At 48.0% G+C, this 26,290-nt stretch overlaps 1 long non-coding RNA gene across 1 annotated transcript in view; it reads right to left on the bottom strand.

Annotated features, from left to right (window-relative positions):
- Positions 1 to 39: 39 nt before the first annotated feature.
- The window catches only part of LOC147611039 (uncharacterized), a 36,986-nt gene continuing 10,735 nt past the window's right edge, over positions 40 to 26,290 (bottom strand). Inside the window, exon 3 of the long non-coding RNA XR_015263946.1 lies at positions 40 to 75. This is a non-coding gene — a long non-coding RNA (uncharacterized LOC147611039). The remainder of the gene's footprint in view (positions 76 to 26,290) is intronic.

Here is a 26,290-nt window from a genome sequence, read left to right as displayed (position 1 = left end):
ATGAAAAACAATCGACACGCATCATAGTTCTGGTACACACCTCAAGCTGCAAAGCCCCAATTTCTCGCTCAATGCCTGCAAAACAATTTTAAGCTGTCAAGTGAATGCCAAAACAGATAAGAAGGCTTCTTTTTTGAAGAGTATCTCATGTGTATATTGAGAGCGTATATTGAAAAGAGAAATTTGGCTGTTTCTTTTGATAGAGTGTTGTATGAATTTATGTGTCACGTGCATAGCTAACCTCACATTTAATGCCTCATTAGGCAACAAGTCTAGAGGATCCACAGCATCATATCAGCATTTAATATCACTAATGCTTATAATACTCAGTCATGGGCATAAATAGCACACCGACAGCATCTTCACTAGACCGACCAGCAGTATATGAGCCCTATAAATAGAAGGGTCATAATTCATTCTTATCATCTTTCTCCCTTTTGGAGATTGGTCTTAGGTAGTCTTCTTTTGGAAGGCCATTGGCCAAGCATATATGTAACCTTTTCATGTACATAATACATAACTGAAAACCAGTCTTTCTCTCCATCTCTCTTTCATGCATTTTGCATTAAGGTTCCTACAGAGTGGTTAAGGGCATGTGATTAAGGCTTCTGCTATGTCACAGTGTGTATATACACATACACAACACTAGTTTAGATCCCCTCTCTCTCTAGTGTCATTAGAGAGAGACACACCACCATCTTCAGTGGACATCCCTCACTCCGCCAGATCATGGAGTCCGTAAACCAGCGCAGATTCGGCCAGTTCTTGTTAGAGACACAACGCCACAGAGAGACACCGATACAGACTCATACCACAGGGAGAGGTGGGCGACAGCTCCAACTCACTGATTTCTTCCAGAGATCTATCCCAGTGCCTACCCTGACACAGGAGGGGGTTACACTTCAGCGCGCTGCGGACCTCCGAGCCAGATGGAGACCGAGAGCACCAGGCTACTAGACTCCCAGACTACATTAGAGGGAGATCACAGAGATACGGGCTCCACATCAGCACCATATCCAAGAGCGGCTAGCTCACTTACACTCACACCCGGAGATCATGCTCCGAGGTATTTTTGCCTCGCCTTCGCCTATGTATCACATATTACACCCCCATTATGGTACTGGATGGAGCTAGACAGATCTACATTGCATTCTTGTATAACCTACGCATATAGGTTGCATACTGAGCCTCTATCAGTAGTGCTCCATCCATCACACCCCCCCACTAGCTCAGTACTTTCATACTTTATTTCATGTTCATTTTGTCCTTTTTTTTTCTGGACATCCAGAAGACATTGACAGTTGTACATTGATTTGTCTCATAGGTCGAGTTCGGCCTCTAGTAGACGTTAATACAGCTTTCTTTCTTTCTTTCTCGCAACCTGCAATGGCGTGAGCACCAGTGCCCTCCTCTGTTCGCGATGTGCGCTGGTGGCCATTGATGTGTTGCGCCCCTTCCATCCTGCTGTAGTGCGCACCCGCTGCCCTGCCCTTGCCGCGTTGCAACTGTGCACCTGCACCTGCGCAAACCCCCCCGCGTTGCGCCCTTGCTCATTTCCGCTCTGTGCGTACTGTGTGCGCCTCCCTTATCCCACCCGCCCTTGCTTATTTCCGCTCTATGCGTACTGTGTCCGCCTCGCTTATCCCACCCGCCCGCCCTTGCTCAGGCCCCCACCACGGTTACTCATTTCCGCTCTGTGCCCACCCGCCCTTGCTCATTTCCACTCAGTACCCACCCTCCCTTGCTCACGTATCCCACCTGCCCTTGCTCAGGCCACCAAGGTAGCAACTAGGGGGAAATAGCCACAATGAATCTATAGGAGCTGGAGGCATACATCAAGACAGTGGAGGACGACACCAAGAAGTTATTGGGCGAACAAAAGAAGGTGCTGGACAGGGTTCTGAACCAACATGAAAAAGAGTTGGAAGGCCTCCACAAGGAGATACAAGGAAAGAAGAACAAGATTGAAGAATTGGCAACCCAGGTGAACCACCAGGAAGAGGTGATTCAGATGTTGAAAGAGACCCAACTGCAACAAACAGGAATGCCAGAGGCTGCCCCAATGATAGGGGAACTTTGGGCAGAAATGGAAGCCCTAAAGGCTACGGTCAAGGACCATACAGTGGAGGAAGGGGAACTGAATATTCAGGAGGGCCTAAGCACTGACTTGGAGCAGTTGAAAGCTACAAGTGATAAGCTGCGAGAAGAACTACAGACCACTAAGAAAGATTGGGTGGAGGTGGTGAAGAAGCACAAACCCCCACAGAGCATCATACATGAGACTCTCGAGGAGGAGAAACGTAGGAAGGATAGGGCCCTCCATGTGCGAGTATGGGGGCTACAGGCGGGGGCTTCCCCCAAGGAGGATGCCATGACGCTTTGCCACATGCTAGGAGTGGACGGGATCGCCCCCCTCCCCCCCCCCCCCCCCCCCCCCCCCCTGCAGATACATGGAGGGCAGGCAAGGACCTAACACGAGAGCGGCCCCTCATCATTAGATTCCCTGATGCCACCAGCAGACAGGCGGGCTGCCCTCAAGGGCACACAAGTGTACATGGGAGATGATCTCACTCCAACACAGGTGGCACACCAGCGTGAGGCGATGGTGACAGTTCATGAGGCCTGCAGATCAGGCAAGTGGGCTATCTACATAGATGGTAGGGTCATTATCACTGAGCGCCATCCCAAATAGGGACGCGGGGTCTATGAGACCAAACACCTGAGGTTAGCAGTATGGAACTGCAATGGCATGCTGTGGTCGAATCCAAGAGGCTTGAGCGAGATTCTCACAGGCAGGGATGTCATTCTTTATACAGAGACTCGTCAGAGCCCTGAGAGGGGCTTACCATACATAGCCGAGTATGAGTGGGAGTCAGCTTTCTGAGGCGAGACCCACACATCAGGAGTAGTACGTGGCTTTGGAGAGGTAGCTGTCCTTTTTAGATCCCATCTTCGACAGTTTCTTAGCATCATCAGGAAGGACGAGGATACACGGTATCTTTGGGTGCGGCTACAGCTTAGCAGTGAGACAGAGTCATCCACATTGCTGTGTGTTATTTTGCACCACGCCACACAGCATGGCCAGTCACCGTACTTACCATTATATGGGGATATCATGGAGTTCTCACAGCTGGGGGGGAGTCCTCCTGCTCGGGGATTTCAACGCCAGGACGGGAAGTCAACAGGTCCCACTACTCGATCTAGACGACCCTATCAGACTACAGGAACTAGGAGCTGGACATCACTGACACAAGGCTGCAGCGATCATCATCACAGGACCGTGAGGTCACAGTGTATGGGAGATATTTCTTAAGAGCTAGGAGCTACACATGGTCTCGTTATCTATAACGGGATGTCTCGATGGCCCTCCTCCGGCGCCCTCACCTCCTTCCCTCACTGAGGAGGTACTAGCACCGTGGACTACCTTATGGGATCTCCGGCTTTGGCACACCTTCTCCCCAACTTCTCCATCCCGCCACCCCCTTTTGAAGCTGACCATGCCTACCTCTCTTTCGCTCTTACCTGCACACCACCCGTCCCTCCACCACCACCACCACCCATCTCACATTACACTCAGGTCCTTTTTGATCACGAGCTTGACCTTGTACATCTACCGCCAACTCCAGGATGTGGAACCTACTGTCCCCCTATCCACGCTCACAACATAGCTCACCACCATACTCTACACATCCGCCATTGCTTCTTTCATCTGCACACGGCGGTCTACCGCCAACCACCTTGTGGTTCCATGCCCCAGAACTATTGGTATGATGACGAATGCCGGGCCACATGCTCCCATCTTAAGCATGAGGTACGGATTGGGCAAATCACGAAGCACCAAGCGCAACGGATTTCTCAACGGCTCACCCAACGCAAGAAACGGGAGTTCTATGCTCAGAAAGAGGATGATTTATACCAACTTTTCTTAGGGCCAAACTGCAGAGAGGCTTGGAGGAAACTCTGAGAACATCGCCCTCCCACACCTATCACCTGCCCAGACACATGGCACTCCTATGCACGCTCCCTCTCATCATATCCCCCATCAGCCACCCCTACCCCCACCACCAGATCCCCCGTCCCACCACCTCCACCTTCTTCACAAAGGGACATGGTCCTCAAGGCCATTCGTAGACTACGCAATGGGCAAGCCCAGGATCATAAGGGACTCACTGCCGAGTACATCTCGCATGCCGATGATACCCTGGCGCCCCTACTAGCCTACATGTTCAATAGAGCCCTTTGTGAAGGATTTCCACCCTCTTGGTCCACCAACACCATCACCCCCATCCTCCAAGCCGGAGATCCACTTGATCCTAATAATTACAGGACGATCATGATTGGCCACACATTGGCCAAACTCTATGGATCAGTGCTAGAGGCAGAGCTCAGTTCATTTGCAGAGAGCCAGAGATGCAGAGCCTCCGGACAGGCTGGCTTTCGGAGGAGCTACTCTACCCTTGAACCACATCTTCACCCTCCGTGCCATCATCGAGGAGGGTAGAGCACGACATCAGAGGATTTACTGTTGCTTTGTGGATTTCCACAAAGATTTTGATATTGTACCCCGAGCCCGCCTCCTACACCGTCTACAAGAGATCGGAGTCCCATCTGACATGGTTTGGAGCATCATCGCCCTCTATGAGTCCGTCACCGGACGAGTGAGAGCCCCAAGAGGTACATCACAGGAGATTTCCAACACTATTGGGGTGAAACAGGGCTGCCCTCTATCACCCACTCTTTTCGGCCTCTACATTGATGAGATCTCGGGCTTCATTGACGGATTAGGCGGGGCTGGTCCCACACTAGCAGGCATATTGATCCCCATACTACTTTCTGCAGATGACATCGTCCTCCTCTCAGACTCAACCGAAGGGCTTCAGAGACAGTTGGATGCCTTACATGACTTTTGCACTCAGCGGGACCTCTCTGTTAACCTTGGTAAAACCAAGGTAATGGTCTTCAATACCTCTTGCCCCTTCACATCCAGATTGAGCTTCACATATAGAGGGGATCCTGTGGAGATTGTCTCATTGGTGTCACTTTCCCTGGCCCACGCTTTACCATGGTTCCCGTAGCACATGCTAGAGTGACGCGGGGATATGCAGCCTTGAGCTTACTCGAGCGGCAATGCTTCCATGCACATTTCCAAGAGCTCATGATGAAGGGCTGGCCTTTTGACACCCTCGTCACACCAGCCTTGATGTATGGAGTAGCCTTCTGGGGCCAGATTTATCCGATGAGGTTGGCATGATGTTCTCCCGTATGATCCGCAGCAAACCATCAATCCCACACCAGATTATCCAAGCAAAGTTTGCTGCACCCCCAATGGTAGTGGATGCACTCTTCCAGACAATCACATACCTCCATCGCATTAGTCACATGGATCCCCACAATGTGATGCCACCACATATGCTAAATAAGACTCCACCACATATTCTAAGTATGATGCCACCACATATGCCAAATATGATGCCACCACATATGCCTTTTAAGAGGCTGCTCCTACACAAGAGACTTATACAAACTAGCAGTTGTTCACACACATTGGAACCGCTTTATTTAAGGCTTACATTCAGTGCTAGTTTACTCAACCACCTAGCACTTGTTTATTCCCACATTAATCACTATTAATATTTAACATTCCCCCCCCATAGTGATAATGTGGCTAGACCGCCCAGTCATCTTGGACTAGGTTTACTTTATCTTCTGGCTGCTGCTTCTTGTCATCGGAGGTAGAAGAAGCGGAATTTGCAGAGTCTTCATGAGCTTTCAGCTTTGCGAGCCTCTTCCGACACTTGTAGTGTCTTGGCTTGTGGCAGTAGTGAAACTTTCCTTTCTTCTTCTTGGTGTCACCCTGTGACGAGTCCACTTTGCCTTTGTCCTTGGAGAAGTAGGCTAGGTCTCCTTTGCTGGCATCACCCCTGGAGATCTGTTCTTCCTTGTCTGCTCCTCTTGGAGAAGTAATCCAACCAACTCTCGAAGGATATAGGATTGTCTCCTCTCATAGAGAGGTTCAAAGAAGTATGGAAACTCTAATAGGACTTAGGTAAGGAGTTAAGAACGGTGGTGATCAATTTCCTGTTATCAACCACCTCATCTATATTCAGCACCTATTCTTTAAGGTCTGTTACCTTGGTAAGATGATCTGAAATGGAATCACCTTCGTCCATGGTCAAGTCATCCAATTCCCGCATCAAGTACATGACTCGTGCTTCATTACGGGACTGGAACATGGTCTCGAGGACCACCCAGGCAGCCCTTGCAAAGCTGCAGGATTGGATGTGAGGTACAATGGAGCGCTTGACTGAAAGAGCAATCATGGCCATCGCTTGAGCATCACGGGTATCCCACCGTCTTTGGTCTTCAGTGGTCCAAGTGGCAGTGCTGTAATGCCTGACACAACTTGTGCCACAATCTGAGTCGCCCTTGATGTCAAGGCACCAGGAGTTGGTGCAACAAGACAAGGCTCTTGCTGCCCCGTCACAATCTCCCATAGCCCCTTGACAATTAAGAGATTCTTGGGCATGAAACTCCATACCGACCATCAACTCGATCTTCGGTTGTCATGAAGGCACCGAATCCAGAACGCTCATTGGAAGTGGCTCTTTGCGACATCCTCACAGTAGTACAAGATTTTCCAAAGCTGGAGAGAGAACTAGGAACAGGAAGGGGGCCCCCCTTGATGTGAGTTCTTGGAAAAATACGAGAAAAAGAGAGATACAGGAGTGTGCACACAAGACACCGGGATATGACGAGATTGAAGGTGCGATCGCAGAAGCATACCAAGAACAAGATGTATACTTGAATGAGCTAACACAAGACTCCGGGAGTAGTGCACAGGAACAAGAGTGCCTATGGATACTTCCACCTTAGAAAACCGCCCCTAATGAACAAGAATCCCCAAATATACAACACAAAGGCTTTGTATTTGACAAAAAAGAAGGTACGAAAAGACAGCCCCAAACCTCTGTGAGAAGGATGCTGTTGATCGCTATCTTCCCTCTTTCCCCCAAATAGAGCAAGCTGAGCCTAGAAGTGGAGAACAAAACTGAGATGGAGCTAGAGATGTGGCTAGACAACAAGCTCAGTGAAAGAGTGCACAGAGCGGAAGCAAAAGGGCACTAGAGTGTGCTGAATAGAGAGTGCAAGAGAGAGAGAGATATGGAGCAACTATCCTGAATATACTGAAGCAAAACAATCCCAAGTAAGAGACACAAGTAGTCTCAGAAGTGAGGGAGCAAAAGATACAAGACAAGATACAAAAGTGAGAGGCCAGCCCCACCTATTTATAGGTGGGGAGAGCTGGCCGATTGGAGCTGAATAGCTGGCCGACTGGGAAAATACCATATGGGCTGGGAAAAATCCCAAAAAATACGTAAAATGGGGGTGGCCAGCCCACAATCAAGGGCCATGCAAAAGGGACCAAAAGGACACCAGAAATGGGCAAAAACTGGGGATGAATGTGCTAACACCCCCTCTCAGCACCAGAGAAGTGGACCTCTGTCAAAGACAAAAGAATGCAGCAACAACAGGTACCAAGAAAGCTCCACAAGCAATCGCCATAGCAACTCAGCTACAAAAGCAACAGAACAAGCTGCCAAGTACACTGCTCCACTAGAAGAAAACAACCATGTAGGCTGCGTCGTGCTGCTCCAAATATCGGTGCCAAACCCAAATATAAACACAGTGCCACATAGATCCCTAGAAGCCTGTAGCTCCAAGAAGATAATACCCTCAAAAGAAATAGAGTCCATCTGCTCCAACTCTGTACCAAGAGTAGCCAAATGCTGTACAATAGCACCCTCCTCGAAGGTCGGCATCACCAAATGTAAGAACTCAATTGCCCCCTTTGAAAACTGATGTCGGGACTCCACAGGCCCAACCAAATCCAAATCCCAATCTTTCAATCCCTAGAAGTACCATTGTGTCCCAGGCACGATCACGGACACACCTGACCACAAACCAAAATCCTCACGCAGAGTAAGGGAAATAGGAACATTCACAGTAGTGGTAACTAAAGTAGTAGTAGCCTCCTCAATAGCATCACAAAGCGTAGGAGCAGGCTCCTCCATAGAAGGCAAAGAGACCAACAACACATCCTGGTCACTGGTTGACGAAGAAAGAGTCGAAGGCGAAGCGATAGGTGACAAATCCCCCTCAGAAGTTGTGAGCAAAGATAGCCCACTATCTGCCTCAAAAACATTACCAAATATATCATCCTGGAAAGGAGAAGTATACACAGAAACTGAAGGCAAGGCAGCAGGAGAAACAAACTTCTCAAATGCAGTGAGCAAAACTAGCCCACTATCCTTCGCTGCAGGAACATCTCCAAAAGAAGTATCCACAAGATCACTGGCTGCATAGCACCCAAAAGTAGAAACCATCTGTCGATCATTGGCATCACCATACAGGTCACAAAGCAACTGCCACACATAGAAAGTAGAAGCATCATCAGGAGCATAGATGAAGTGTCGAAGAACCGAATCCTAACAATTCAGGAGGAGAAAGCCATAGATATGTCCGTCAGTCTTCCTCCACCGACACACATCCTCAACAGAGGCAAGGTCCGGCAAGCACCGATTCTTGTACCCCATCAAACCATACTCCCTGAGAATAGAAGTAACCTGCAACTTCCATGACTGAGAGTTACCACCATCCAACTTGTCTGCCTCATCTAGGAAATAACAAGAAAGTGGTACGGGAGCCAAATCTAAAGCTGTCATCATTGATCCAACCAATAGGACCAAACCTCATAAGATAAAAAACTGTCCAAATCAGAAAATGCTGATGTAGGTCCCTTCCTCCCACCAAAACGTAGCCCTAGGAGGCTGGACAGCACCCGAAAATCCTCCTATAGCAAAAAACGCAGAAGCTTTTGTCGACTGTACCTCCAACCTTGAAGCCACCAGAAGAGGGAAGCAAAAAATGCAGATTTGATATAGAGAGGAAAGGCAGCCACGCAGGGTGCAAGAGGGAAAGGCATCAACAAGGACTGTAGCTTGGGCTCTCCTCAAGAAAAAAAGCGCACAATCTCAGAAGAAGAAGTGTCCTCCACATGTACCAAGGGTGCCACCAACGAACCACCACAATCCCCCTCTGCACAAGGGAATGTCCACCAGAGAGGAAAACGCAGCCAAAGAGGGGCTGCTGTCCTGAAAAAACAGGCCGCCTAGATCCAAACTCCAAGTAAGAATGAAACGCTGACGAAAAAAGTTACCTTCTAGCTGCAAGCGATGAAGCCAAACTGAAGGAGAACCAACCAGCAGAAGCTATCCAGAAAACGCAGCAAGAAGAAGGCTGCAAAAATCTGAGAAAAACGCAGAGGTTAAGGGGCTGTAAATAGGACTAAATCTAGGGCAGCAGATGGAATCGCTGAACCGGGAGCAACGATACCATGAAAGAGTGCACAGAGCGGAAGCAAAAGGGCACTAGAATGTGCTGAATAGAGAGTGCGAGAGAGAGAGAGAGAGAGAGAGAGAGAGAGAGAGATGGAGCAACTATCTTGAATATACTGAAGCAAAACAGTCCCAAGCAAGAGACACAAGTAGTCTCAGAAGTGAGGGAGCAAAAGATACAAGACAAGATACAAAAGTGAGAGGCCAGCCCCACCTATTTATAGGTGGGGAGAGCTGGCCGACTGGAGCTGAATAGCTGGCCGATTGGGAAAATACCATATGGGCTGGGAAAAATCCCCAAAAAATATGTAAAATAGGGGTGACCAGCCCACAATCAAGGGCCATGCAAAAGGGACCAAAAGGACACCAGAAATGGGCAGAAACTGGGGATGAATGTGCTAACACTGAGGCCCTTTGCAGAGCAAGTCGAGGCGGCAGAACCGTGCGCAGGCGACCGAGGTGGTAGAACTGGGCGCAGCTAAAGTGGCGAAACTACACGCAAGCTCTATGCATGCATGCTTAATGCATAATGCCGGGGTACAGTTTAGTTTAAGCTAGCGTGGCTTGCATAGTGCTTTATATGCATAAGGCCTCATGCATAGCTTTATGCATAAGGCTTCATGCATGCTTTATGCATAAGCCTTATGCATAATGCTTTATGCATAAGACCTCATGCATAAAGCATTATGCATAAAGCATTATGCTTAAAGCTTTATCCATAAGGCCTCATGCATGCTTTATGTATAAGCTTTAGCATAGCTTGCATAAGGCTTGCATAGCGGCATAGTTTGCATAAGGCTTGCATAGCTTGCATAAGCTTTTTTTTGTATGTATGCATTACTAATCCTTTCCTCGCCCTTTTGTTGGTTTTGTAAGTCCTCTAATCCTCTCTTTCAAAATCACGAGTGCCCATATTGCTATATGCTGACGACATTGTCTTGATCTCAGATTCAGCCGAGGTTTACAAAAACACTTAAATGCATTGGACAAATTTTGCAGGGAGAGGAAACTTACGGTCAATTTGGGCAAAACCAAGGTTATGGTCTTCAACACATCTTATGCAGTCGCCTCACGATTTTCTTTCACATACAAAGATGCCCCAGTGGAGATTGTGCAAAAGTATATGTATCTAGGAGTCACTTTTACAAGCCCTTTGTTTTGCATGACCACAGCTGCCATTGACCGACTTGCGAGGGGGCACGCCTCCCTAGCCCGTATGGAGAGACAGTGTTTCCAGGCACACTTCCAAGAACCCCGCACTAAGTGCTGGCTCTTTGATACTCTACTACGACCAGCGGCTATGTATGGTGCAGCCCTTTGGGGGCCAAGCCTAGGGAAGGATCACTGGAGGAGAATAGAGAGGCTACAGGTGATGATATTACGCATGATCACGAGTAAGCCATCTGTACCACATGAATATTCTACATGCAGAGTTTTGGGTGGCCCCATTGGTTTCAGATGCCCTTTTTCAGACTGTCACTTATATTCAGCATGTATACAATTGACAGAGATCGCCTTCCATGACTAGCACTAGAGTCCTCTATGCAATTATACTGCAAGAGGGAGGGGGAGCAATTGAGACGAGTTGGACTGCCCTCCTCCTCAGCGACACGGCCACCACCATTACCGACAGATGCATGGTACTCTGAGGTAGTCGAGTGGTTTCATGCACATGGCATACAGATGGACCGTCTCCCCCCATTTCAGTATAGCTTGGATTCCCCATACCTTGATCTCTCACATCAAGAGATCAACCGGATCATCCGGTTAGATCTACTCGGGCTACACATACACCAGACATGGGTGTCTCCATCAAAGATTTGTAAGAAGTGTGAGTTCTTACAAATCTTGAGATCACCTCTTGAGATTCTCTGAGGATGGATTCTTTGAGATCCTGGGATACATACAGATACACATGTCACATGCCATGTGTATCACGATCGGCCAGCTCGGGGTATCCTCCCACCGCCTCAAAGTAAAGACTGGCAGAGCTAAGGATTTCCCACATGAGGAGAGGACATGCACAATATGCATCACAACAGCAGTAGAGGATGAGGCCCATTATATGCTCAGTTGCCCGGCTTACTATGAGATACGAGGGAGATTCCACTGCCTCTTCCGAGAGGGATTCGGACCACTCACACGAGTGATACCGTTTGAGGATCAAAGGTGCTTGGGCATGTACTTGATGGAGCTCAGACGACACAGGGATGTAGTGTTGCAGCAGCATGCTGAGAGACAGCCCCGGCTCCGACAGGACACCTCACAGAGAGCCATCACAGATTTCTTTGTGGTACATACATCCACATCGGAATCCACTGCCCACAACAGTTCCTCTACTATGACATCAGAGCCGACCACCCGTACCGACGCTCCAGCTCCACGCCCCAGAGGAGTTCTTAGTGAGAGAGCTCGATCCATTCTGCGAGCCAGACGTCCCCAACCCAGAGCATCAGGACCCTCCACCACACAGAGTTAGATTCGTGAGGTTCTCCGCCGACATGTCACGCTCCCATCATAGAGGCCCGACATTCACTCCACCATCAGATCAATTCTGGCCAAGGCGAGTACCGTCATTAGCTGATCACAGCATATCTCACTCTAGACAAGATCATATGCTGATCACATGTATTGTCAAATGTTTTCATTGTACTTTTTCTTTCAATTTTCCATGGCTCAATATATTCATGGTACCATTGTATTACTTTTGATCTCATAGGCCCTTGGGGTCTTCCGTAGACGTTAATATAACTCTTTCTTTCTTTCTTTCTCTCATGCATTTTTCATTAAGGTTCCTACTGAAACCGAGGTGGGTAATACAATCCAAATTTCTAAGAATATTAAACTTCACATTAAAGACACTAAGTACAGATAGCTTCACCAGTAACAACCACACTCACCCACACTCACTCAATGAGTATAAAAGACTTAAGAGAAGTTGACAACACAATGGGTCCGGAACACCCATCCCCTCCCATAGATAAACCTTTATTACAATTTACAAGGAGTATTTGCAGATACATGTAGAGAATGCTCTTGCACCGGATTTCCAAGAATTACAAATGAAAACAATATAAAACAAGTTCCTCCACCCATCCCAAGGAAAGGGGTGTTTCCAGCTTCACACCAGTCTAGTGTGGATCTCACAAGAGATGCCCAATCTCACATAGTCTACTATGTGGATCTTATAAGCACTCCCAATCTCACACTAAACTAGTTGCTCGTAAAGAGTCTTGGCCACTTGGTCCTCAATCCCAAATGAAAACATTTGTTGTAACATCATTTTCAGCTTACATACCTTCCGTTTGTTAATCTTTCAACACACCGGTAAGTGTTATATCAAGAGAAGAGCTTGATGAAGAGCCTTCGGCAGTTCCACACCTTTGATACAGAGAGGTTTCCCCGACAACCTATGTGTGAGAAGATGTTATCAACAATTGGCCACTCTTCCCATACTGACTCCAGCCCTGTGCTGAGGGGAAGAGAGAGTTCTCTGTGTGCAGCCAGTTTCTTCTAAGGTGCTGCCAGGTCTGGGCATATGAGAGAGATAGGATTTCCCCTTTGATTCAGTCCACTGGGAACAGGAGAGAGAGGGAGAGAAAGAACCCTTTTTCACTTCTGTTTGCCGACTGTTGTAGAGAGAGAAAGGAGATCTTTTTGCTTCAGTCGGCTGCAGGAGAAGGGGAGAAAGAAAACCTTTTGCTTCAGTCCACCCATGAGAGAGAGAGAGAGAGAGAGAGAGAGAGAGAGCTTCGAAAATTTTCAGCCATCTGAGTCGACTACTTCTGCTCGCCTGTGAGAGAAGCCCGTTTCAGCCCATCAATGAGAGTGAGAAAGTTCAGTCGGTGCCAAGAGAGCAAGTCAGTGGCCTATGAAGGTGACCGAGTCCATCGCTAGCTTGCAATCCTCCCTCACCCACGTCGACCACCTTGCTGGAGACAAGGGGAAGCTACACGTGGACAGCCATGTTTTATTATTATTTTATTTTACTTTATTTTTAAAAAATACTACAAGCCTTCGAAAAAGGGCACAAGTCTTTCTATATTAATGGTTTAAAAATTGGGGTGCCCATTGGGTGTTCACACCCATTTTTAATGTGGGTGTGAACACTCCACCTTATAAAAACGTAACTAAGCCTTTTACATGGTTTAAGACCCTTTCGACAGCCAATTTTGGTGCCTACAAAAAGCCAATCACAAATCAGCAAGCAAAGGCATCCACACAGTCTCATAGCTAGTAGTTCTGGTCATCCCCGGCGCTACGAGACCAGACATAAGCAAGCATGCAAGACACGAAAACAAGTCATGTGTAAAGCCCCAACCAGATAAACCCTACAGTTAGCATAAACATGGAAACAAAAGGACATAGCATCAAGCTCACCGCCCAACCATAGAGCCATTCAGGCTCACCCCCGAGCAAGGGGAACAGTAGCATCCGAGACATGGCTCCACGTGCAAAGTCCCTGGCGTCCCATACCACCAGTACACACCCATCGGATGTAAGCACGGAGTAGTCTCAAGGCCTCGAGTCCATGTCTGAGGAGCTCTCCCTCAAAACTAACCCATAAAGTGACTTATATAGGCCTCCTATAAACCAAGAGCCAAATATAGCACACGTCTCATAAAAACTACTAATTCCCCCACTTAAGATGCCTAACCCTGGGCTATGGTTAACCCAACCCGAAGGTCTTAACCTTGGTTAGCCCTAGGACATAACTGTTAGACATCATCCCCTACTTGCTGGCTTCCTATTTGGTGTCCTATTTTAGCCTCTAGGGCTGACCATGTTAGTCAGAGGGGCTGGTCACCCCTCACATGTATTTTACCCATATTTATTCCCCATTTATGGTCCTGGGTATTTTTCCCAATCGTGGAGGTTCTTTTGCTCCAATCGGCTGCCGATATGTAGTAGTATATATAGCCGGCATGCCTCCCTCATATTTCACTGCTTGCATTGCTTGCCTAGCTGCAGTCCCTCACATACGAGGTTCTCCCCTCTTGCTCAGGGCATGTATTCCTTTTGGTGATGATATTGAGAGCAAGTTCTCACCTGTGTTTCCTCTCTCTCTCTCTCTCTCTCCCGTCGGATAGATCATATTTGGTCTCTTGGGATTGTTCCTACGACGTTAAAAGAGCTTCTTCTTCTTCTCTCTCTCTCTCTCTCTCTCTCTCTCCTAGTACCGTACTTTTCCTCATAGTTGTTTCAGTTTCAGTTAGTTGTTTAGTTGTTTTTAGCTTTTCTTACACAGACATTGTATCAGATCCACCAATTGTTGTAACCTTTTTGGTCTCATAGGTCATTTTGGCCTTCTGAAGACGTTAATATATCATTTCATTTCTCCTGTGTTTCCACTTTCCCTTCTTCCGCTGCACATTCTATCATGGTATCAGAGCGCTGGTGATCGTCAGCGTTGGATGCTCCCTCCTCTACCTCTTCACTTCTGTGTTTTTTTCTGCCTGTGGGCAGATCTGCGTTTTTTTTCACCATATGAAGCTTGCGTTTCAGATTTTCAAGGGCTGATTCATCCCCATTCAGTGGGCTGCAGTTTCTCCTCTTCAGGGCGGCAGTTTGCAGCATGTAGGCAGCCTGACAGGGGCGCGTTTTTCTGGACAGCATACTTGCCCTTCTTGGCGGCACCTTCCAGGGGTTCTCAGGCGTTTTTTTTCAGGGCAACATAGCTGTCCCAAACAGGCTGTGTTTTTGGCCTGTTTGGGCTTGCTTTTCCAAGCCCTGATCTTGGAGCTCTTTGGGCTCCCTTTTGCTTGTACCTTCTGGTTATTTTGTGCCATCCCTTCCCCCCCTGATTGTTCTCTGAAGCAGTTCTTGATCTGAGGCTTCAGCGTTTCCATATTCAGCCTATTTTACAGCCCCTTTTACCTCTGCGTTTTCAGATTTCCAGCCATGGTTGCTGCGTTTTTTTGAATCGATCTTACTGGTAGCTCTACCTTCACCTGGGCTTCATCTGTTGGACCCGAAGGTACCTTCTCTTCAGCGTTTTTCCTCATAGGAGGTGTGGACACTGGTTGACCTGAATTTTCAGGTTTGTAGCCCTTGTTTGGCTGCGTTTTCTTCTCCAGTGGACGCAGATCACTTGCAGAGGGGGTTTCTTGTTTGGATTGTGGCTTTGGAGGCAGTTTGGTACTTGAGGAGGATTCTGAATTTCAGATTTCAGTCTGCGTTTTGCTGATTTTGGAGCATCTATACCTGTGTTTTGTTCCTGGCCTACATGGTTTCCCGGTTTCTACATGTTCCTTACCTTCTGTTGGCGGTGGAGTGCTATTTTTGCTGGATAGCAGTGTTTTGGCTGCGTTTTGCTTTCCACAAGAGTTTTCTACACTCAGAGGGGGCCTATCTCCAGCTACTTCACTTGAGGATCAATTTCGGGAGCTGTTTTATATCAGTGACATGAGTTAACAAGTTTTTTGGAGGAGAGTAGTGATCTTTTCAGAGATCCTAAGCAGAGTTTATTTTTAGTCAGAGGGGCTGGTCACTCCTCACATGTATTTTACCCATATTTATTTCCCATTTATGGTCTTGGGTATTTTTCCCAGTCAAGGAGGTTCTTTTGCTCCAGTCGGCTGCCTACATGTAGTAGTACATATAGCCGGCATGCCTCCCTCATATTTCACTGTTTGCATTGCTTGCCTAGCTTGTCTAGCTGCAATCCCTCACATACGAGGTTCTCCCCTCTTGCTCGGGACATGTATTCCTTTTGGTGATGGTATTGAGAGCAGGTTCTCACATGTGTTTCCTCTCTCTCTCTCTCTCTCTCTCTCTCTCTTTCTCTCTCTCTCTCTCTCTCTCTCTCTTTCTCTCTCTCTCTCAGGCAGGAGACAGAGGATCATGGTATGCACAGGTCACACATTGGTTCTCACAGCATGGCCTAGACATGGATCATCTACCACCATTCCAGTATGACAGGGATGCACCACATATCCGTCTCTCTCATAGTGAGAGGAACAGAGTATTGAGACAGGATCTATGGCAGCTCTATACACGAGAGACATGGATATCGCCTACACAGCCTCTTCCACCGAAGATGCTATACTACAGAGATCACTTCATGAGTATCACTGATGATGGATTTATAGAGAGGCCTAGATACATGGAGGGCTTTTTACCACACGGCTCCCGAGTGGCTATTGGTCAGCTCAGAGTTTCATCACACCGATTGGAGATTGAGACTGGAAGAGCAGCACGGATCCCCCGAGAGGAGAGGGTATGCAGATTGTGCAGAGAGGAGGTGGAGAGTGAGGAGCATTATGTATGCAGATGCAGAGCATATACAGCCATCAGAGAGAGATATCCCATTTTATTCAGAGAGCCACATTCCCTACGCCAGATCTTTGAGGCAGCAGACCAGCGCATACTGGGGAGATACATTCTAGACATACAGCGCCACAGAGAGACATTATTACAGGCTCAGACAGCTCGAGAGGGGGGGCGACAGACACAGATTACTACATTTTTTCAGAGATCCATACCCCTCCCAGCCCCTACACGGCAGGGAATTACTCTCCAGAGAGCAGAGACACTTAGAGCCCGCAGGAGACAGAGGACACCTGGCTTTCGGACACCACGCCTATACCAGAGAGAGATGACAGAGATCAGAGCTCAGTTTCATAGAGAGGGTGAGGAGCGACTGGCTCGCTTCAGAGCACACCCAGGCATGTTCTTCAGAGAGCTGTGGACACCCCCTTCACTGATGTATACCATTTTATACCCCCAGTATGGTACAGGATGGAGCTAGCTAGGTTGCATATCATGATTGTATACTCCATGCATATAGCTTTGCATTCTCCTAGTAATAGAGCTCCATCCCCTACACACCCAGATTCAGCTTTTTTATTCAGTACTTTTTCATTTTGTTGGGATGACAGAGGATACCCCATACATGTACTCCGATTTGTCTCATAGGCCGAGTTCGGTCTTTTGGAAGACGTTAATAAAATCTCTCTCTCTCTCTCTCTCTCTCTCTCTCTCTCTCTCTCTCTCTCTCGTATGTTTCCACTTTCCCTTCTTCGGCTGCACATTCTATCAATAACATACTTCCCCCCTTATGAACCATTGATGTCCTCAACAATGAATTCGGGGAATCGACTCTTCAAACTATGCACTGACTCCCATGTGAATCGACTCTTCAAACTACGCATCGACTCCCATGTAGCCTCGACCTGAGACCGTCCCTTCCACTTGATCAAGTACTCTGAATAAACGGTATTCCGAGAGCGTTTTGTACGTTGATGCAGAACCAACTCGGGCTCTAAGGGAATATACCTAGTCATATCTTCGAGGTTAGGGATCTCCTCCACTGGGACAACCTCATCACCTTCACCTAGACGTTCCTTTAAATGACTGATGTGAAAAACAAGGTGAATCTTGATTCCAAAAGGAAGTGCTAACCGATAAGCTACCTCACTAATCTTCTTTGTGATCTGATAAGGACCACAACATCGAGAAGACATCTTGTAAACCTTACCAGTTCTCATCATTTTAGAGTCCTTTGGGACTTTAAGATACACCCACATGCCCTCTTGTAAGGCTCTAGGAGTTTGTCATTGGTTGGCGTAAAACTGAGCGCGATCTTGAGCACTCTTTACGCTTTCCCTTGCAATTTTCAGCATGTCTTGCATATCTTGCAAGAAGTCCATGTTAGAAGTCATCTCCTATCTTTACCAGACACCAGGGCCTCTGTTGTGGGTGTGCCCGCCCTTTGTAGGTGTTTTCTCATTTTTCCTCACTCCCCGTACTTTTCCCCCATTTTTCCCTATTTTTCTATGACTTGGGTGGCAGCCCTGTGGTGGCAGGAGGACCTCTGATGCTGGCCAACTGCATTTGTTCATGCTGGTGCTAGCTAATTGTTTTGCTTCAAGTCCAAAACCTACCACATGTGCTGACCGACACCCTTGCAGCTGGCCGACTGGTTTTTTGGCTGGTTGTGGAGGTATAGTGCCTGTCGGCTACCTATGGAACAGGCCACTGCACTATGGGGGCCATATAAAATGGCCCCGCAGTCCCTTGTCACATTCGTCTTGTATTCGGGATTCTTCTTGTGTATATATAGTAGAGTTACATGCCTCTTAATTGCTGTCTTTTTCTGCACTTACTCTTGTGTTTCCAGATTTTGTCATCATCTCCACTGCGTATTCTGACATGGTATCAGAGCCCTAGGCTCTTGATAGTTCTTGGGATTTGAGTGAGAGCAAGAGGGAGACTGTTGTGTTGCTGATTGGTGTGTTAGCACTTTCATCCCCAGTTTCTGCTCTTTTATAGTGCCCATTTGGTCCCCTTTTGTATGGCCCTTGCTTGTGGGCTGGCCACCCCTTTTTACTATTTTTTTGGGATTTTTCCCAGCCATTCTGGCATTTTTCCAGTGGGCCATGTCCAACAGCTCCAGTCGGCCTGTTTATGAGCTCCAGTCGGCCAGCACTTCCCCACTATAAATAGTGGGTGCTGGCCTCTCATTTCTCATTCAGTCTTGTACATATATTGCTCCCTCACTTATGAGACTAACAGTGTCTCTTGCTTGGGACTATTTTGGTTCAGTATATTCAGCATAGTTTGCTCCATATCTCTCTCTCTCTTGCACTCTCTGTTCAGCACATTCTAGTGCCACTCTGCTTCCGCTCTATGCACTCTTTCATGGTATCATCGCTCCCGGTTTAGCAACCTTTCTGCTGCCCCAGATTCAGCCCTGTTTTCAGCACCTACTCCTCTTCCAGATCCATAGCTTTTGCTGCTGCGTTTTCTGGACAGCACTCTGCTGGTTGTTTTTCTTCAGATTGGCTTCACCAATTCAGCCATCTGGCTCTTGTTGATCAGCGTTTCATTGCCCACTTGGAGATTTGGACTGCAGGCGGCCTGTTTTCTACAGGACAGCACTTGTTCACTGCTGCGTTTTCCTCTCCAGTGGCCCTTTCCCTTTGCAAAGGGGGCTCGTGGTGTTGCAGGCTTTGATGGCACTCTTGGTACCTATGGAGGACACCTTTTCTTCAGAGTTTGTGTATTTCTTGAGATTGAGCCCAAGCTTTTGTGATGGCTGCTCCCACTTCTCTTCATATGTTTGCTGAGTCTGCCAAGTTGGATGGTTCCAACTACACCCTATGGAAGGTGAAGGTGAAATCGGCCTTGCGTGGCGTGGATCTCTGGGATTGGCTTGTTACACCGGCCAATGCCACCCCTCCCACCCTTGCTTCCGGAGGGGTGACTCAGGCACAGATTGATATTTGGCAGTCGAATGATCGACGTGTTTTCTCCTTCCTAATGTTGAACTCTCATGTGCGTACAGCAGATGCTGCACATGAAGTTTGGAAGGCTTTTGCAGATCTCTATGAGATTAAGTCTCCGGGTTGGATTTTGACATTGGAAAAGCAACTTATGACCTTATCAGTTTCTGCGTTTCCATCTTTATCTGCTTTCATCTCGAAGATGAAAGATCTCCGGGACGAACTTGCTGTTTGTGGCAAGGACATCTCCACAGAGGATATGGCTATTCGGCTGCTCTCCAAACTTCCAGAGAGGTTTGATGCATACTTTCAGTCTCTGGTTTCTTCTCCTCGTCGTGTTCCAATTACTTGGGAGGAAGTTCTCCCCTCCGTTATGCAGATTGAGTCTCGCTTTGAGGAGCGGACTGGCACCTCCGGAGGCCCTGATGGAGCTTTGGCAGCACGAGATAAAGGGAAGACTCAACAAAAGAAAGAAAAAGGGGGTTCTGACAAGAACTCCAAGGATTCCGATAAGGATAAAGACAACAAATCTTCAAAGAATAAGGACATTGAATGTCATTATTGTGGCAAGAAGGGTCACAAGTCACCCCAATGTCACAAGAAGAAGCGTGATGAAGCAGCAAAGAACTCTTCCTCAACGGCGGTGTCTCAACCCAAGAAGGATGATGGAATTCTTCTCTTAGCAGATACTCGGCGTATACTTGCTCTTGTGACTTCTCAGTCACGGTCTTGGATTGTTGATAGCGGTGCTACTGCTCATATGACACCCCATCGAGATTGGTTCAAGGACTTCACTGCCAGATCAGGCGAGATCACTCTAGGTGATTCTTCTTCTGTGCCACTGCATGGTCATGGCACTATCCCCATCTTTCGTTCTGACGAGGACAAGAGGTACTTCTCTGACGTTCTATATATTCCAGATTTGGCTTTTAACCTTTTGTCAGTGAGTGCTCTTACAGCTCACGGTGCGGAGGTGATCTTTTCTCGATTACCATTCGTAATAAGGCGACCGGTAGCATCTTGGCTCAGGGAGTCCAAGATAGTGGCCTCTACAAATTCACCGCTCTGCTTTCTTCTGGTGCTTCTTCTGCTCTTTGGCATGCTCGGTTTGGCCATTTGGGCTATCAGCTTCTGCAGCGAGCTTAGAAGGATGGGTTGGTTGATGGATTGACGACCATCAAGGCTCCGTCTTCTGCTTGTTCCTCTTGTTTACAGGGGAAACAACACCGAGCCGCCTTTCCGAAGGAGCCGACACACAGATCTTCGACATCACTTGCTCTCATTCATGCAAACTTATGTGGTCCTATGAGTACCGCGTCTTTGAGTAAGGCGTTGTACATGCTGGTGATGGTGGATGATTTTACCAGATGTACTTGGGTTTTCTTTTTGAAGACCAAGGATGAGACTTTTCATCACTTCTGTGATTGGAAAGCGGAGGTGGAAAAAGAGACCGATCACTCGGTCAAGGCTCTCAGGACCGATGGAGGGGGTGAGTTCACATCCCAGGAGTTTCAGCAATATTACAAGACACATGGCATTCCGAGAGCTTACTACAGCATATTCTCCATCACAGAATGGAGTTGCCGAGAGGAAGAATAGGCCCGTGCTATGCTTGAGCATTCTTTATTACCTCGACGTTTCTGGGCTGAGGCGGCTTCCACTGCTGTCTACATTCAGAATAGGTCTCCTACTGCTGCTCTTCCCGACAAAACTCCATATGAGGCTTTCCATGGTGAGAAGCCCTCCGTTGTTCATTTCCGGATATTTGGATGTACGGCGTATGTTCATGTGCTTAAGGAGCACTGCTCCAAATTGGACTCAAAGTCTCAGCGCATGACTTTTCTCGGATACAGCACTGTGTCCAAGGCATATCGTCTTTATGATCCTCAGGCCCGTAAAGTTGTTGTGAGCCGTGATGTGGTGCTCGACAAGACTCCTACATCTTCAAAGGGGAGTGGTGAGCTTCTTCTTCCTGCACCTCCTTCTCCTCCTCCTCCTCCTGCTCCCGCGGTTACTGTTACACCTCCAGCTGAGGATACTCAGTCAGATGATGATGACCCTGCTCCTCCTCCAGCGAGTTCAAGCAAATCTGTACCTGGTTGGTATTATCAAACAGTTCGTGACTCTGGGTTGCGTGAGCTCCCTTCTGCTCCTGCTCCTGCTCCTGCGCCTGGTTCTCTTCGACGTTCTTCCAGAGTTACAGGGAAACAAATTCATGAGGACAACATGTTTGTTAATTATGCTCTTATGTCTACAATCATTAATGGTCCATCTGATCCCACTTCTGTAGACGAGGCTCTTTCACATGAGTCTTGGCGTTATGCTATGCAGATAGAGCTGGATGCTATCGAACGGAATGGCACTTGGATTTTGGTGCCTCGGCCTCTGCAGCGTAAGGTGATTGGTGGTTGGATTTTCAAATCAAAGTTCCGAGCTGATGGCAGCTTGGACAAGCACAAGGCGAGGTTGGTTGCCAAGGGTTATGCTCAGCGCCCTGGTGTCGACTTCGATGAGACCTTCGCTCCGACGGCCCGGATGACTACCATTCGCACCGTTCTTGCACTTGCAGGACATCATAGATGGCCCGTTTTCCAGATGGACGTCAAGTCGGCTTTCCTGAATGGAGAGCTTACACAGGAGGTTTATATTGATCAGCCGCCAGGATTTGTTGTTCCGGGCAAACAAGAACATGTGTACCGGCTGAATAAGACTTTATATGGTCTAAAGCAGGCTCCGCGGGCTTGGTACCAGCGGATTGATGTGTTCTTTCAGAAGCTCGGCCTGCGCCGTTCTCATGCAGATTCGAACCTTTATATCCTCCTTGAGAGGGGGTTAATTGTTATCATTGTGGTCTATGTTGATGACCTCATCTTTACAGGTTCTTATTCTGTGCGGATCCGTTCTGTTATGGATGCTTTGGAGACAGAGTTTGAGATGACGGATCTTGGCCTCTTGCATTATTTTCTTGGCTTTGAGATTTGGCAAACCTCGAAGGGCATTTTCTTCTCTCAGCAGAAGTACACTCGGGAGATTCTCGACAGATTTTAGATGACTGGGTGCAAACCAGTATCTTCTCCTATGGATATTGGTGAGAAGCTTTCTTCACTTGATGCTTCTCCAGGGACTAATCAGGGACAGTATTGGGTTCTCGTCGGTTGTTTGGTATGGTTGACCTACTCCCAATTGGACATATGCTTCGCAGTCAGTTTATTGAGTTCCTTCTCATCCAAACCCCGTCAGCAGCATTGGCGGTGTGCTCTCAGAGTTCTTCGGTACTTGCGTGGCACTCTGGATTTTGGCATCTTTTATGGCCAAGGATGCACTCTTGTTGGATGGTCTGACTCAGACTGAGCTGGAGATCCACATACACGACGTTCGACCACTGGTTGTGTTTTTTCACTTGGGTCTGGAGCCATTTCTTGGAGCAGTAAAAAGCAACCTACTGTGGCGCTTTCCTCTACCGAGGCGGAGTACCGTGCAGTTTGTTATGCTACATGTGAGGCGATATGGTTGCGAAGATTATTGGAGGAGCTCGGCTGTCCTCCTACCGGATCTACTCTTCTTTGGTGTGACAATCAGAGTTGCATCGCCATCACCAAGAACCCTGTGTTTCATGCTCGTACGAAACACATTGAGATTCAGTATCACTATGTTCGTGAACGGGTTCTTGCTAGAGATTTGCGTTTGGAGTACTGTTCTTCTGCAGAGAATGCTGCAGATTTGTTCACCAAGCCGGTTTCTCAGGCTTCCTTGGCTCCTCATCTTCGGATTCTCGGAGTTTGTTCAGCATCTGGTGCTGAGAGGGGGTGTTAGCACTTTCATCCCAGTTTCTGCTCTTTTATGGTGCCCATTTGGTCCCCTTTTGTATGGCCCTTGCTTGTGGACTGGCTACCCCTTTTTACTATTTTTATAGGATTTTTCCTAGCCATTCTGGCATTTTTCCAGTCGGCCATGTCCAACAGCTCCAGTCGATCTGTTTATGAGCTCCAATCGGCCAACACTTCCCCACTATAAATAGTGGGTGCTGGCCTCTCGTTTCTCATTCAGTCTTGTACATATTTGCTCCCTCACTTATGAGACTAACAGTGTCTCTTGCTTGGGACTGTTTTGGTTCAGTATATTCAGCATAGTTTGCTCCATATCTCTCTCTCTCTTGCACTCTCTGTTCAGCACATTCTAGTGCCACTCTACTTCCGCTCTGTGCACTCTTTCATGGTGGACTATTCGGGACTGTTCGGGAAGAGGAGAAGCAAGAGGACGGCGGGCTGATTTGCTAGACAGCCACTTGCAGGTGTAAGTTCTTCTTTGTTCCCACCCACCCACCCTTTTTCAGATTACATCCCCACAATGTTCCATATCTCTCTCTCTCTTGCACTCTCTGTTCAGCACATTCTAGTGCCACTCTACTTCCGCTCTGTGCACTCTTTCATGGTGGACTATTCGGGACTGTTCGGGAAGAGGAGAAGCAAGAGGACGGCGGGCTGATTTGCTAGACAGCCACTTGCAGGTGTAAGTTCTTCTTTGTTCCCACCCACCCACCCTTTTTCAGATTACATCCCCACAATGGCAGATTTGTTAGAGGTGGATGAGAGGGATGTGAAGATCCCTACACTCCCCACGTTCCCGATGGACCGTCAGTTGGACGGGAACAACTACGGCATATGGAAGGTTATGATGGAATCTGTTCTAGAGTCTTATGGCCTTGTTGATTTCATCGTTGTTGGTATTCCACGGCCGGAAGTAGAGGAAGGGGAGTTACCGTCGATTCATAAGGACCGGGAGACACAGGCACAGTTGTGGGATCGTATCAACGCCAGGGTCCGTTCATTTATCTTCCTCAACTGCACACCGCAAGTAATCAATCATGTAAAGCATATGACGCTGGCCAGAGGTATATGGCAGCATTTGGCTTCTCTTTACAACGGGGTATCGCCCATGAAGAGGATTTCCTTGGAAGTACAAATGCGGGTTATGAGCCCTGCAAAGTCGTCGACGATGCGGGAGCATATTAACAAGCAGCAGGAAGTTCTCCAGGTTGGGAAGGAGATATCGTCAGAGGACATGGCCATAACGTTGCTGTCGCATTTGCCCTCTCAGTACTCAGCATTTTACTCGTCTTTGAGTACTAGTGCAGGCTCAGCACCATCACGTGGGAGGAGCTTGTGCCCATGGTCTTGGACCAGGAGGAACGATTCACAAACCCTCCACAAGGCGGAGGTTCGGAGGCCTTAACTGGCCAACGGTCGAAAGGCCGTAACACGGGCAAAGGGAAGGCTTCATCAAAGAAGTCTTCAGAGAAGAAGTCCCACGCTGACCGCAAGAAACTAAAGGCAGAGAGGACCTGTAATGATTGTGGCGAGAAAGGCCACTATTGGAGGCAATGTCCCAAGCGGAAGACCGAGAAGGGTGACGATTCCTCACAGCCGCAATCATGAAGACTCCGGCTTTTGTGCACTTGGAGGTGATGGACACCGATGTTTCATTTTCAGGCAAGGAGGAGGTTGGAGGACTCGCAACGGATACTCGGGAGTGGATTCTAGACAGTGGGGCTTCCAGGCACATGACTCCTTCCCATTCAGCTTTACACGATCTCTGCAGGTATTCTCGTCACATTCTTACTGGGGATACATCCACTATCCCAGTTCACAGTGAGGACAGGTTGGAGATAGTTCCCGATGGCAGAGGAGGGAAGCATTCCTCCCAGGTGTTGTATGTTCAATCACTTGGTTTTCATTTGTTGTCAGTGCATCAAGTTTGCAAGACTGGCGTACGGGTGGAGTTTGATGAGCATTTTGTTGCTCTCCGGGACAAGGCAACAGGCCAAGTGGTTTGGGAAGGCGGAGTGGAGAATGGAGTTTACAAGCTTTCAACACTCTCTCTCCCAGGTCCTCAGTTTTGTGATGAGTGGCAATCTGGCAATGGCCACTTAAGTGTGGATACGCTGCAGGTGCAAGCTTTCTCGGACCAAACGGTGGATAGCTTACCCGTTGATGGCAGCAGTTGGCAGGAACTTTCCAGTACTGATGTTGGTAGTTCTTGTGTTCGTCAGTCAGAGGAAACTTTACAGGTAACCTATGCTCTGATGTCTCGTAGTATTCGGGACAAAGAAACTCCTGTAGATGAGGATGTTCTTTCCACGGGGACCTCTTGGAAAGCCAAGCAAGTGGCAGTTGATTACTTGCAAAAGGAGGTGGATTCTCCAAGCTTTGTGGTTCCAGATTTGGAGGGGGTGGTTGACAGGTATCAGAAGGCCTTGTGTGGTCTTCAGCAGGTTTCCAGGACTTGGCATCCCACCGTAATAGGTGTTGATCCTTGTGAGCAGTGTGATGCCTCTTTGACTCACAAGCAGAATGGTTCATTGATTTGGGTGTGGATACCAGATTGGACGGGAGCTTCTTGATGAGGCTGTTGAGCTCATGTTTGCAGATGACTCTTTGGGAGGCAGGATTGCATATCTTGTGGTTTCTGTTGCATGCGAAGGATCATGGACTCTTTTGCACAGAAGGGGAATTGACGGTTGGAGTCCGACTCCACGGTGGTTGGAGTGGCTCAAATTGGGGAGGAGATCCAGACACGAGGAGATCTACTTCAGGCCCAGGAGCAGTAAGAGGCAGTCATCTTTTGCCTTGTCGTCGACAAAGGCAGAGTACCGAGCTGCTTGTGGTGCTA

Source organism: Cibotium barometz, chromosome 48 (assembly GCF_041138505.1).
Source record: "Cibotium barometz isolate CiBa-2024 chromosome 48, ASM4113850v1, whole genome shotgun sequence".
Classification (NCBI taxonomy): Eukaryota; Viridiplantae; Streptophyta; class Polypodiopsida; order Cyatheales; family Cibotiaceae; genus Cibotium; species Cibotium barometz.
This window is presented reverse-complemented; position numbering and strand designations above follow the sequence as displayed.